This window comes from Lipotes vexillifer, unplaced genomic scaffold (genome assembly GCF_000442215.2).
Source record: "Lipotes vexillifer unplaced genomic scaffold, Lipotes_vexillifer_v1.1 scaffold209, whole genome shotgun sequence".
Classification (NCBI taxonomy): domain Eukaryota; kingdom Metazoa; phylum Chordata; class Mammalia; order Artiodactyla; family Lipotidae; genus Lipotes; species Lipotes vexillifer.
The window spans coordinates 792697-807653 of NW_006787556.1; the positions used below are offsets into that span (position 1 = coordinate 792697).

Genomic DNA, 14957 nt, shown 5'->3' on the forward strand with positions numbered 1-14957 from the left:
CGTTGTTATGAAAACATCTTTTAAAAAAATGGTTTTTGCTTAAGCTATCTGAAATTGCAGATTCTTATGTCAGACCTCAGAGCAAGACTAGGATGACAGGTCTGTGTATTCTGTGGACTTGAAACACAAGTAATTAGTTTAGTTCTCTTTGGAAAAGTACAGAGCAGTCTGCAGAGTCAGCTGCTTGTGTGGATTTTCTCCCAGCTGCTTTGAAGAGGCTGATTACTCTTACAGAACTATTCAGTGCGATTAACCAGGAAGCTCTCTCTCTCCCCTCCAAACCCCTGCCCCCGACAGTACTTTTATATCTGTGGGCCTATCTAGTTTTAGTTATATTTATTTAGTATGTTTTGAAAATTGGGAGATTGATTAACTTAATATTTGGAGATGTGATGACCTCTGTGAAAGTTTTGGAAACTTCTTCCACTTCTTTTGCTGATCAGTTTAATCATGATAAAGTTTGTAATTTAGTGTGCAGTTTGTCTACTGAATGTACCATGCAGGTTACTTAATTGTTTTTACCCAAAATTATGATCATTTTGATTCTGGTAGGGTTAAAAACTATTTTTTGGATCTGTTTTCTCAAGGTACGTAACTTGCTTCTCTTTTCTTAGAAACGACAATGAGTTTTGTTCTCTTTACCTGGTGTTTTGAATCCAAGGAAATGTGACACTAAAGTTTCCCTTTCTGAATTGTGTGCTAATAGATTATTTTAGATTTCCCTGGCCTACCAAATTATCCTTTATGTTTCTGATTTGGAAAAGGTCTTACTGTAACTTTCTTCTTATTCAGTATGCTGAAATAGACTACAACTTAACCAAAACTGTACTGTAGTCTGTGTTCCTCAGCTTCCAAAAGAAGTTGTGCAAATTTAATTTGGGTTAAAGGATGGTATTTGATTGCTGAAGGGCCATATGACTTAAAAAGTATCTATCTTGTTATTCATTTCTAAGGGCTTCTTACATAGATGAAGGTATTTTGAACTGTTTTTTCAGTAGTAGTGATAGATTTACACTTCTCCTCACACTCAAATACAGTACCTCTGGAGACTAATTGAATATTTAGGAAATGGGTGCTGGGATTCAGGGTGCAGTCTGTCACCGCACAACAGACTTATCAGATCACATGAAGAATCATGTTTTTAATTGCATTATGTGATAATTCAGAAATAGTAGTGAAATAGAACTTTAAAATATTAGGATTCCTTCTTTGGTAATTTATCTGACTTGCAAACTAAGGTTGTTGATAAAGCAAGTAGATTTTATTCTTTAATTAACTTTCACTGTACACCAAACTAAAAAACATTGGGAGTTGCGTTTAAATTGGCCATTTAGGCAATGGTTCAAATTATAGCAGATCTCAAAGACTGAGTTGGTGTTGAGAAATGCTTTAGGACTGATTATGTTTGTTTTGCTGGTGAATAATTGATTGAGGGGGCCTGAGAAATAGGGTAGATAGGAGGAGAATGAGTTAGTCAGGTTAGGGAAACCATTATGGCTATTAGCAACTTTCTTACCTTTATCTAGCATTCATTATCCCCGCAGTGTGAAGAAGTAACCTATTTTCACATCCAGCTTTACATTTAAATTGAACCATAGAGTTGTTATATGCTGATCAAGTTTTTAAAGACAAAAGTTGAAAAGTAAGCAAACAAAAAAAATCTTATCTAAACAAGATAAATGTATACTTTTATACCTTTAGTATCGGAAATTTCTTTAAGACTTTACTGGTAATACTTTAGACTCTGTCGTGTGAGGAAACCCATTGTGCTTACTTTTTTTTTTTTTTTTTTTTTTTGTGGTACGCAGGCCTCTCCCGTTGTGGAGCACAGGCTCCGGGCGCGCAGGCTCAGCGCGCGCAGGCTCAGCGGCCATGGCTCACGGGCCTAGCCGCTCCGCAGTATGTGGGATCTTCCCGGACTGGGGCACGAACCCGTGTCCCTTGCATCGGCCGGTGGACTCTCAACCACTGTGCCACCAGGGAAACCCCTGTGCTTAAATTTTTTAACTAAGTGTGGTGCATTTAGTTTTTATGAGATGAAACAATATTATTATAATAGATTTTTCCCAGAATTAACATAAAATACAGGCTGCTTTTTAAATATCAACATGTTTATTTCTTATTCCTTCTTCTTACCTCATTTTGCTATCCTTGGAATCAGTGTTTATTTTTTAAAAAATTAATAAAAACAATTTACTTTTATTTTCAGTATATTTCAGTAAAAGAAAACATAGCCTCACTTTGGAATTGCTTACATAATTGAATGTCATATTTTACTCTTAACCATTATTTTTATTGCTACCCATAATAGAAAACAAAATGATCACTAATACTAAGGCTTGAAAAATGTAGAGCTTGCATAATATTTTTAGTACTTCCCTCTAAATAGTGAAACCAGTATAAAAGTTAAAAATAAGGAATGAAATTATGGAAGTGCATGAAGGAAAACCAGTATTGAGTTTATGTGCTAATCTTAATAATTTTTTTTTCATTCACTCAGGGAAAACTTTTAATGAGTGCTTACTACATGACACATACAATATTAGACACTGGGGATAGGAAGCTGAATGACATGTAGTCTTTGCACTAAGGAATTTTAGGTTTGGTGGAGAAAGCGGCAGCCTTAGGTTATTTCTTAAGCCCAGTTGACCTGATTCTTATTCCTCCTCCCTAACCTCCCACGTCCTGCCTCACCACAATGGGATGAACAAGTTTAGAGCAATTCCTCCAAGCTGCCGTAAGTACTCTTCTGCCCTTAGTTGTCTAAACTAGTAATGCAAGTGCCTAGAGACTATGTGCATATTCACAGGAGTCTTCCAGACACAAAATGTACTAAAACTAGGAGGACTGTATAGTTTACTGTCCAGACCAAGACACTTGAAAATGAAAGGGGCCCATTAATTATGCTAGGATAAAAGGTGTAAACTGGTTGTGTCCTGGCCATGTGGAGCACAGATCCAAAGCCTTAGTAATTTTAATATAGGAGGCTGTTTTAAAATTCTAAGACTAGAATTTTGTATTTTATTAGGAGGGAAATGAACAAGTTTGTTTTTATTCTTGGTGTCAAGTTGTTACATTGGCCTTACAGGTAATTATCAGATAACAAATGAACTTTTCTTCTGAATAGCTTGATTATAATTTTATATTGATTTTTAAAATACCTTAAAACCTTAAGCCTTATTATACTTTTTTTTATTGAATGACAAGATTCATTTATTTAGAAATAAGTCTACCTGTGTAGATTATATTTGTTTCCTGATTGCCTTGGAACTAGAAGTTTTGAGGAATCTATTACTCCTTCCCAAGTAGTAAACCCTTCTTGTTACTTGTGGCTGGAGGTATTATGGTCGAAAGACAGATGATGCTTATTTGTACTTTTCCTGCCTCAGGCAGCATTCTTTGTGAATAGAACACCCAGCCAAGGGTAGAAAGTCCCAGTGATGGTGAGCAGCTTATTTGACAAGTTATTTATTCTTTTTTTCCTCTTTGGGAAGACTAGATGCTGATTGACATACCTCTCAGTTTCTCAACCCTGCCAGGGCCATACTTTATTGTTATTAGTACTCTCTTTTGACCAACATTAAATTTTTGGATGTAGGTGCTTTAAAATATTGGTATAAATATTGAATTTTGCTTTTGATACTTAAAAAAGGCTTTGGTAAGGGTTTGTGAATTAGGGCTCTCCATAGAATGCATAGCCTCCACCATTATAAACATCCCCCACCAGAGAGGTACATTTGTTAGAAATGATGAGCCTACATTGACACGTCATTGTCACTTAGAGTCCATAGTTTATTTTAGGGTTCACTCTTGGTGTTGTATATTCTATGGATTTGGACAAATTTGTAATAACAGTATCTGCCATTGTAGTATACAGAATAGTTTCACTGCCCTAAAAATCCTCTATGCTCTGCTAATTCATTCCTCTCTCCCCCTAAGCCCTGGCAACTACTGATCTTTTTACTGTCTCCATATTTTTGCCTCTTCCAGATTATCATACAGTTGGAATCATATATTATGTAGCCTTGTCTTCTTTCACCTAGTAATATACATTAAGTGTCCTTCATGTCTTTTTATGGCTTGATAGCTCATTTCTTTCTAGTGATGAATAATATTCCATTGTCTTCTGGATCTACCACAGTTTATCCATTCCTCAACTGAAGGACATCTTGGTTGCTTCCAAGTTTTGGTAATTATGAATAAAGCTGCTTATAAATATTTGTGTGCAGGTTTTTTTTTTTTTGCGGTACACGGGCCTCTCACTGTTGTGGCCTCTCCCGTTGCGGAGCACAGGCTCTGGACGCGCAGACTCAGTGGCCATGGCTCACGGGCCTAGCCGCTCCGCGGCATGTGGGATCTTCCCGGACCAGGGCACGAACCCATGTCCCCTGCATCGGCAGGCGGACTCTCAATCACTGCACCACCAGGGAAGCCCATGTGTGCAGGTTTTTGTGTGGACAAACGTTTTTGACTCCAAAGAGCATAATTGCTGGATCCAGGTGGTAAGAGTGTGTTATTTTTTATTTTACTTTTTTTTTTGCGGTACGCAGGCCTCTCACTGTTGTGGCCTCTCCCGTTGCGGAGCACAGGCTCCAGTCACGCAGGCTCAGCAGCCATGGCTCACGGGCCTAGCCGCTCCGCGGCATGTGGGATCTTCCCAGACCAGGGCACGAACCCATGTCCCCTGCATCGGCAGGCGGACTCTCAACCACTGCGCCACCAGGGAAGCCCAAGAGTATGTTATTTTTACAAGATGCCACCAAACTGTCTTCCAAAGTATACCCTTTTGCATTTCCACCAGCAATGAATGAGAGTTCCTGTTAAGCCATATCCTCGTCAGCATTTGGTGTTGTCAGTGTTTTGGATTTTAGTCATTCTAGTAGGTGTTTAGTGGTATAAAATTCGTTTTTTAAATTATAAAAGTAATGTATTAGTAATGTTAGAAAATTTGGAGACTAAGGGAAAAAAAAAATCACCCATCATCTTATCATCCTAACACAACTACTTTTTGTATTTTGGCTGTCCTTTTTTAATGTATTTGTTATGAAGTTACACTGTTACATATAATTTGTGATCTAATTTTTAGAATTAATAGACCATTTTCTAGAATAGTTTTAGATTTACGGAAAAATTGAACAGATAGTGTAGAGTTTCCATATATACATCCCCCACTCCCACCATACAGTTTCTCCTTTTATATAAGTATGGTTATTTGTTACATGCTTAACATTTGTTAAAATAAATGAACCAATGTTGATACATTATTACCAACAGAAGCCCGTAGTTTATTCTGATTTCATTAGTTTTTACCTAATGTCTTTCTATTCCGGGATCCCATCCAAGATACCACATTACATTTAGTTGTCTTGTCTCCTTAGGCTCATATTGGCTGTGACATTTTCTCAGTCTTTCCTTGTTTTTGATGACCTTGACACTTTTTTTTTTTTTGCGGTACACGGGCCTGTCACTGTTGTGGCCTCTCCCGTTGCAGAGCACAGGCTCCGGATGTGCAGGCTTAGCGGCCATGGCTCACGGGCCCAGCTGCTCCGCGGCATGTGGGATCCTCCCGGACCGGGGCATGAACCCGTGTCCCCTGCATCGGCAGGCAGACTCTCAACCACTGCGCCACCAGGGAAGCCCCTACCTTGACACTTTTGAGGAGTACTGGTCAGGTATAGTATGCCTGACTATTAGAATTTGTCTGATTTTTTTTCATGATTAGATTGGAGTTTTGGTGATTTTGGGAGGACAGTCACAGAGGTAAAGTATCATTTTCATCAGTTCATATCAACTGTACATAGTATCTTCATGATTTATGACTGTTGATATTGACCTTGATCATCTGGCTAAAGTAGTATTTGCCAGGTTTCTCGACTTTAAAGTTATTCTCCTCCTCCTCTCCTCCCTCTTCATACTGTACCCTTTGGATAGGAGTCACTATATGCAGCCCACACTTAAGGAGTGGGAAGTTATGCTTTTCTCCTTTAGTATGTAGTAACTGTATAATTGATTAGGAATTCTGCATAGGAGAAGAATGTCTCTTCTCCCCTGTGTATTAATTTATTCTGTCATTTATTTATATCAGTATGGGCTCATGGATATTTATTTTATACTTTGGGTTGTATAATCTGATACTGCCACTTTATTTTGTTGCTCCAGTTGTTCCAGAATCGGCCATTGGTAGCTCTTCCAGTTGGCTTCTGTGCCCTTCTACCATACTCTCATCAATGTGTGTTTTTTTGTTTTGTTTTGTTTTTGAGCACTTCCTTAATTTCTGGTAATACACAGTGCTCCAGGCTCATCTTGTGTGTTTCCTGCCCCAGTCCTAGATTCAGCCATTTCTCTGAGAGGTACCGGTTCTCTTTACTGGAGAATGTTATTAGAAACCAAGATCTAGGCATTAGGTATGGTTCTTGCTAAGAGGGTGTACTTTCAGGCCCTCTCAGCCGTCAGAGCAAAGAAATATATGTGTGTTTATTAACCCCTGTATATACACATATCTATAAATATTTCTGTATGTAACCATCTGTATCTATATTAAGTTAAACATGAGTTCTTACTGATGTCTCTAGCTTTTATTCATTACCATATGGATGTTTTATCCCCCTCCCCTTGCTGATTTGTACATTTCCACTCCAACGGTGAGATACTTGGCTCCCTACATCCACCATTTATTTACTTAATTTTTCAATTCCAGTATACATGTGTAGTAATACCAGAATTGTTAACCTGTACCCCTGCGGGAAACAACTTTATTGACTAGAATACAGTACTTATGTGCAGTCCCTTTGGCCTTTAATCTTACAGAATTCATTCATTTCCAGTTACTTAGGTCTGTACCTTTTCCCTCCTATCCGCTTCCATGAGGTTTTTTGAAATAGAGGCCCGCGTACTGCAAAAAAAAAAAAAAAAAAAAAAGAAATAGATTTGAAATACAGTTAGATTCTCTTGTTATAGCCTGGAATTCTCTGAACCTATGATTTAAGAAAAAGTTGCATATATCAAGGTTTACTCTTTGTGTGGTAAAGTTCTGTAGGTTTTGACAAGTGCATCCTCTCATGTATGCAGTGTTACAGTATCATACGGAATAGTTTCACTGCCCTAAAAATCCCCTGTGCTTCACTTATTCATCCCTCCCCTCCCTCCAAGCCCCTGGCAGTACACTGATCTTTGCCTTTTCTGGAATGTCATATAATTAATTGGAATCGTACAATATGTAGCCTTTTCAGATTGGCTTCTTTCCCTTAGCAATATGCATTTAAGATTCCCGCATGTCTTTTTGTGGCTTGAGAGCTCATTTCTTTTTATAGCTGAATAATATTCCATTGTCTAGATGTACCACTTTTGTTTATCCATTCACTTATAAAGGACATCTTGGTTGCTTCCAGTTTTTGGCAATTATGAATAAAGCTGCTATAAACATCTCTGTGCAGGTTTTTGTGTGAATATAAGTTGTCAACTCAATTGGGTAAATACCTAGGAGTGTGATTGCTGGATCTTATGGTAAGACTATGTTTAGCATTTTAAGAAACTGTCAAACTGTCTTCCAAAGTGGTTCTACCATTGAATGAATTGCTGTTGCTCCACATCTTCACCAGCATTTGATATTATTGTGTTTTTTTTAACCAATCAAATAGGTATTTAATGGTATTTGTAGTTCTCCAATGATGAGTGATGTTGAGTAACTTTTATATGCTTATTTACCATCTGTATTTCTTCTTTAGTGAGGTGTCTGTTCAAATCTTTTGCCCATCTTTTAATACATTAAAAAAAATTATCTATTTATTTATTTTGGCTGCGCTGGGTCTTTCTTGTGGCCCACGGGCTTCTCTAGTTGAGACTCATGGGCTCTAGAGCGCACAGGCTCAGTAGTTGCAGAACTCAGGCTTAGTTGCAGTATGTGGGATCTTAGTTCCCCGACCAGGGTTAGAACCCGGGCCCCCTGCATTGGGAGTGCAGAGTCTTAACCACTGGAACACCAGGGAAGTCCCTGCCCATTTTTAACCAGCTTGTTTTCTTATTGTTGAGTTTTAAGGTTCTTTTATATTTTGGATACAAGTCCTTTATCAAATATGTGTTTTCCAAATATATTTTCCCAGTCTGTGACTTGTTTTTCTTAACAGTGTCTTTCACAGAGCAGAAGTTTTTAATTTTTATAAAATTCATCTTAGCAATTTTGTCTTTCATGGATCACATTTTTGTTGTCTAAAATCTCATTGTCATACCCATCACTAGATTTTCTCCTGTGTTATCTTTTAGAAGTTGCATTTTTATAATCCACTTCTTAACATAACATTGGCCCAAACATATTTATAGATTATTTTGTTCTTCATATTTACAATTTTAAATGGTTGCTTTATAGTTAAATTATTTTGCTATAATTTTCTTTATCATTCATTTCCCCCTATTGCTGACTTTTTATAAGAACAGAAATTTGGAAACAACCTAAATAATGAACATACTTGTACCTTGCTTTTTATGTGTTCAGGATTATTTCATTTCTTTCAACAAATACTTGAGAATGGTCCAAATGCCACTGTAAAGTTCTTGCCCTCACAGAGCTCATATTATGATGATTTCCTTAGGACAAATTCTCAGTAAGGCCATTTTGGGTTGAAAGAACATGAACATTTTTATGACTTTAGATGCATATGACCAGTGAAATTGCTTTCCAAAAGGATTTTACCTGTTTATGTAGTCATCGTCTCATTTTCCACATAAGTTAACATTAAGAGTAATTGAGATAATAGTTTTGTGCTTTTAAAATTGTTAACCAGATTGTTTATTAGAAAAAATGCAAGCATTTTAGAAACCTTTGACCATTTACTTTCTCTAGTTGTACTTCTCTTGTCCTGTCAGTAAATTAGGTGTTCTAAAATGTTATTATTTCTGAAACAAAATTCCAAAAAGTTCTTGATATTTAGTGGTCTGGCATTATACTTTGGTACAGACATGATCAAGCTTGACTTCCTTTGGCTATTTTTATTGCTTATGCATGTCTGAATCCCTTATCTCCAGAGTGTAAGGGCAAAGTACAGCATGATTGCTAAGACAATTAGTCAGTTATGTGACTTGATTGTTTGCCTAAGTTAAATATCAAAGAGGCAGAGGTGGATGAAAAGGAGTCAACCTAAGCCAGCCAGATGATTTAACTACAAAATTTAAAAGGACATGTCTTTACATTTCAGTAGAGTAGTTCCTTGTTTTTATAGTCTAGTGTCTAGTATAGATGTACTCAACAACTGGGCAATGAACCAGTGAAAAGTCAAAGGAAGGGTTGTTCTTTTGATGAGTCAGGGGACTGTTTTTCTCCAACTTGTAAGATCTTCACCCAATTTCCAAGAAAATATATTGCAGAGAAGATAGGGAGTTTGTTTAAAAAGCTTTGTGTAATTGAAAAGATAGAAAAGCTATGTTAAATTTTTAAAATTACCCATAGTTCCATAGTTACCCTAACTTAGCTATTTTCATAGTTTACATACTGTGTCTATTTGGGGGCAGAAATATCTTATGTGCTCATAAGATCACAATGGACGATATTTTTATATTTTAAATGCAAAAAACCTCAAACAAACAATATTTATAGTCTTTGTTTTTTGCATTTTACATACTATAAGGACTTTCCCATGTTTGCATATAGTCTTCATAAATATTTTTTGAGTTGTAAGTTCATTTGCTTGATGTACTTCAATGTTATTAAAAGTTTTTCTAATGTTAGCTATTTGGCTGGACAAATTCTTTTTCAAATACTCTGTGAGAAGAAAATGCTTTACAGCCTTGAATGCTTAAAAATCTAACAAGGGGATTCTAGGACTCCTAAAAAAGATCAGTTATATTTATAATGTAATACAATAGTATTAATCAAGTGTTGAGTGAGTTTGATGTTTCTCACATTATGGCTTTAATAAACTAGACAGAGATGCTGTTGTTCTCTGGCTTAATTTTATAATCATCTGTTGCTGACATTCTTAACTACACTAGGCTTGAAATACGTGTCCTGTTGTTTTTAGGAGGTTAAGACAAAAGGCCAAAGCAGTAGTAGGGGTAAAACTAGCTCTGGCTTAATTTTCTCTTCATTATTTTGTTGAAATAGGCTTGTAAGACGTGAAAGTATTGAAGGCTTAGCTTATTTTCCACAAAGATATGGGAGGTGAAGGAAAAAGTGTGTGTTTTATCCATTAAACAATTTTGTACTGCAGATATGTGTAGAGATTCATCTATTAGGATCTTCATAACAACATTGTCAATAACAGCAAAAAAAAATTCAGAGTAATCTAAAAGTAGAATAGGGGCTGTTTCACTCTGATGATGGACTACTATTTTACATTTATAAATGAGGATATTATATAATTTTATTTTAAAATCAACTTTATTAAGGTTTAATTTACATACAGTCAAATGCACACATTTTGAGAGTTTTAAATCTGAGAAAAGTATAGATCCATTTAACTACCACCCCAATCAAGATATAGAGCACATATATTACTTCAGAAAGCTTCCTTGTGTCTGTTGTACCCCCTACCCCCGCCCCCTCCCTGACAGACAACCACTGATCTGATAATTATCACTATAGAATAGTTTTGTCTATTCGGAACTTCAAATAAATGAAATCAAATCAAACAGACTCTTTTCTGTCTTCTTTGCTCAGTGTATTTTTGAGATTCATCCATATTGTGGACATCAGTAGTTTGGTCCTTTTTATTGATGAGTAATACTCTGTGGCATGAATGTGCCACAGTTTATCTGTTTACCTCTTGATAGACATTTGGCTGTTTTCAGTTTTGGACTATGATGAATAAAGCTTCATTGAACATTCAACTATAACTGTTTGTATGGACATGTTTTCATTTCTCTTGGGTAGATACGTAGGAGTGGAATTGCTAGGTCATATAGTAAATGTGTTTATGTTTCACATTATAAGAAACTGCCGGATTGTTTTTGCTTTATGCTCCCATCAGCAATGCATGAGAATTCCATCTCTTCCACATCCTTGGCAAAACTTTTTTTATTTTAACCTTTCTGTGAACATGTAGCCGTTGTGTTTTAACCTACAGAATTGAGAAGTGTCTCCTACTGCTTGCAGTTTAGGACTTTATTGTCTGTTTTTTACAGGCTGCCTCTGGGGGACTAACTACACTTTAATTACTTTCCTGCGTGTCACAGGGGGTCAAAGTAATATTCTGCTTACCACATAGAATGGCTCCTTCCTGTGGCACGTATAGTGATTGGCTGTGTCATACTTCCATCCATACCTAGTTTCATTATATACAGGTTCCTTCATAAACAGTATACAAATCCTGACTATTTAGATTTTTTTTCCCCTGCTTTTTTGGGAGTGTTTATATTAGCTTTGCAGTTTCCTCAGCTGGCTAACTTTAGTTGAATAAAAGTCTTACTTAAAGCCACTCCCATTAGCTAGCTAAAGGCCTCTCCAGTGGGGTCAAATTTTGGTCTTATGTAAAAAATGAGGGGCATTTTATTAAAATTATCAAGTGTATCTTTACAATGCTGAAGACACAAAGTAATTGGGTATCATGTAGATGCGTAAGGAAACTAAATTTTGGTCTTAGTTGTGAATGGTTGGATTTTTTGGTTGCCTTCTTTTTTCCCTCAACATTTTATTTATTTTTTAAATTAATTAGTTAATTTTATTTATTTATTTTTGGCTGCGTTGGGTCTTCCTTGCTGCGTGCGTGATTTCTCTAGGTGTGGCGAGCGCGGGCTACTCTTCGTTGCGGTGCGTGCGCTTCTCATTGCGTTGGCTTTTCTTGTTGCGGAGTATGGACTCAAGGCACGCGGACTTCCGTAGTTGTGGCTCGCGGGCTCTGGAGTGCAGGCTCAGTAGTTGTGGTGCATGGGCTTCGTTGCTCCATGGCATGTGAGAACTTCCCGGACCAGGGCTTGAACCCTTGTCCCCTGTGTTGGCAGGCGGATTCTTAACCACTGCGCCACCAGGGAAACCCTCTCCACATTTTATTTTGAAAAATTTCAAACATACAGAAAAGTTGAAGGAATTGCACGAGAATACCCGTTTACCACCTAGATTCTATAATTATTTTACTATATTTAATCACATATCTGTTGAAAATTTTTGATGATGTGTTTAAGCCTTTCTTTGTAGAAAAAGCATTGCTGGGTAGAACTTACTGGGCAGTAGTTACTTTTGTGTGGTATAGGACTTAGTGGTTCTCTGATGCGGTAGTTCTCTTTTGAAGTTGACTATCTTGTGTTTCCTGTTATCATTGGTTGAGAGCTCAGTCATTTATTTTCAAATGAATTCCATCTAGATTATGTTACAAAGACAAGAGAAAAGCAAGGGAAATTGGTCGTACAAAGGGTTTGTTTGTATCATCAGGAGGCCAAAATACTGCCAACCTGCTTGTGCAGCTGATAGAAATACTGTCACATGAATAACTACCTTTTATTGAGTGATTACTGTATTCTAGAGCTTTATCTCATTGGGGGTCTTAGAACAACTCTGTTATATTATTAGCCGCATTTTATGAGTTAAGAAATTGAGGCTTAATGAGATTGAATCATTTGCCAAATGTCTCATCTCTTAAATGGCACAACTGGTATTCAGACGGAAGTCTCTCTGACTCCAAAACCCATGCTTTGAACCAGAAGTCTTTAGTGCTGAAAGTTCCCTTTCTGCAGAATTTATAGTTTACATTCATTTTTGTCTTCAGAATCGGCCAAATTGGGCCACACCTAATATGAGCCTGGTATAGTAGCATTCTTGTGGAAAAGGGGATGTCATATAAACATTTTTATGACTATGAAGGGCTCTTAATTCTTGAGGAGGGAGGGCCCTTTGTGAAATCAGGCATCCTGGGGTTTTTACTGACCTATTTCATTCTCTGAAGAATTAAGGAATTTCCAGCTTGTATTAAATTGTGGAATGTATAGAATTCCTTCTACAGTTGAACCAGATAAGTATTAGCAAGTGTGTTTAGAATATGACACTGGTAGTTCTTTCCTGTTTTTTTTGTTTTTGTTGTTGTTTTGGGTTTTTTTAAGAGGGTTTTTGGGATGATAGCCAGTTTGAAGCTTGGTCTTACTATTAAAGAAGTGAAACCTAAGCAAGCTTCCTTGCTCCCTGGCTGCTTTTGGAGTAAGCCTCACTTAAGTTTGCCAATTTTCAGGGCTTATTTCTGTGAGTGACCCAAGGAACAGTGTATTCTAACTTGAAAACTGAATTGGTGGAGGTATGCCTTGAAAACAATAGTTTTTAACCTTTCTGGAGATTACATACTCCTTTTTTGAAGCTGATGAAAGCTGTGGGCCCTCTTCCCAGAAAACAATGCATATATGTAGACAAATATAATTTTACATACAAATTCTGTAGGGGTTCACTGACCGCCGCCTGCCCCCCGCCCCCAAGCCTATCGACAGAGTAGTCCAGATTAAAAATCCTTTAAAATTAGGAAAAATTAGGGAGCTGAAAAATAAGATTTGAGCATCAGTTCTTAAACTTTTTTCACAAATGCTGATCTCATAAAATTGATTATACTAACATAAAAATCATGTTTTAGTATCCAAGATATTTACTTCAGTCTCTACAGTATTAGTTTTCCTCACTTCGTTAAAAAAAAAAAAAATTAACAAGGATATTCGTGAGTTAAACTAAGATTCCTAGGGATAGATCAAATTCTCTATGTTGATTTTTAACTTTTGCCTTTTCCATTTTATTTCTTCTACCATCAAAATATTTTCCCAGAACTAGTAATTAGGTCAAAGATTCAGATGAAATGCTTTACCAATCCCCAACTTTAGGTTTACATTTATTCTTTAACCAAAATCTCTTCATAACCCGTAGATACATAGTACTTCTTTCCTTAATATACTTTCTGATATGAGTGTTCAGGCATTGATCTTGGCAAGTTACATGTTTTATTACATTAGTCTTCACAACGACTCTGTTAGGGACTTATTATTGTCTCTCTTTTATAGACGTGGAAAGCAATGCTAAGAAAGGTTAAATGACTTAAGACCAGTTCTGGCAGGGCCAGGATTTGAACCCATGTAGATCTAGCTCCAAAGCCCATTTTCTTCTATTTCACCATCCTGCTCTATGATCAAAGAACTGACCACTTTTTCTGGCCACTGGTCTGACCTGATCTGAATTTTAAAAGCTCAAATTTCCATCAGTGGAGGGAGCTCTTTATTTTCTTCTATAGCTAGCCAGTTGTAAAATTGCTGTAGTGTGTGTGTGTGTGTGTGTGTGTGTGTTTGTGTGTGTGTGTGTATTTAAGTTAGATTTTAGGTTGTGAAATGTCAAGAGCACTGAATTTACTGGCTAGATTGTTAAACCTAGAATAAGGAAGGAGGCTTAGCTGGATGATCTCCTGCCTGTTCTGTTTATATAAATGGATGTTTCAGATACCATACTCTGACAGACAATTCCAGTGATTGAAAAGTTTGTGGAAGGCTTGTTACTAAACCTAGCATCATTTGCAGGAAGGAAAAACCCTAATGGTTTGGAACAAGAGTGAAAAAGAGTTTAAAGGGTAGATAAGCTTTTATCAAATTGACTAAATTTTATCAAATTTCCTAACCCTCTTGGGATAGCCACGGAGGGAACCTCCAGGTAGCTAGCTGCCTAGTGGTTTTTGCTGAGGTAACGGGCGCGGTCAGCATTCTGGGAAGGTAGTTCAGTTGCTGAGTGAGTTTTGTGAGACTCAGCATCTTTCTTGACAAAATTATTGTTCTTCCAAACCTTGTACTCTTCCTAGTTTCAGCCTTTTTATACACAGTGGAACAGGAAGGAGAATGCGTAGGTTGATTTACTATGTAAACTTAGCGGTACATTTTTTAGTTTGAACTGATTACACAGGGCTTTAAGTGAGATAGCACAGAACAGAAAGAAAAGTAGATACTAATTGAAGTGATTGGGAAAACAAAGGAAGTTGGATCAGATAATAAAATTTTAGAGAGTTTATCTCCTTGCCTTTTAA

General features: G+C 36.9%; 1 protein-coding gene across 3 annotated transcripts in view; it reads left to right on the forward strand.

The window, feature by feature from the left end:
• Positions 1–14957, forward strand: part of SNX27 (sorting nexin 27) — an 82755-nt gene that overhangs the window by 8403 nt on the left and 59395 nt on the right. The gene's annotated exons all lie outside the window — the stretch shown is intronic.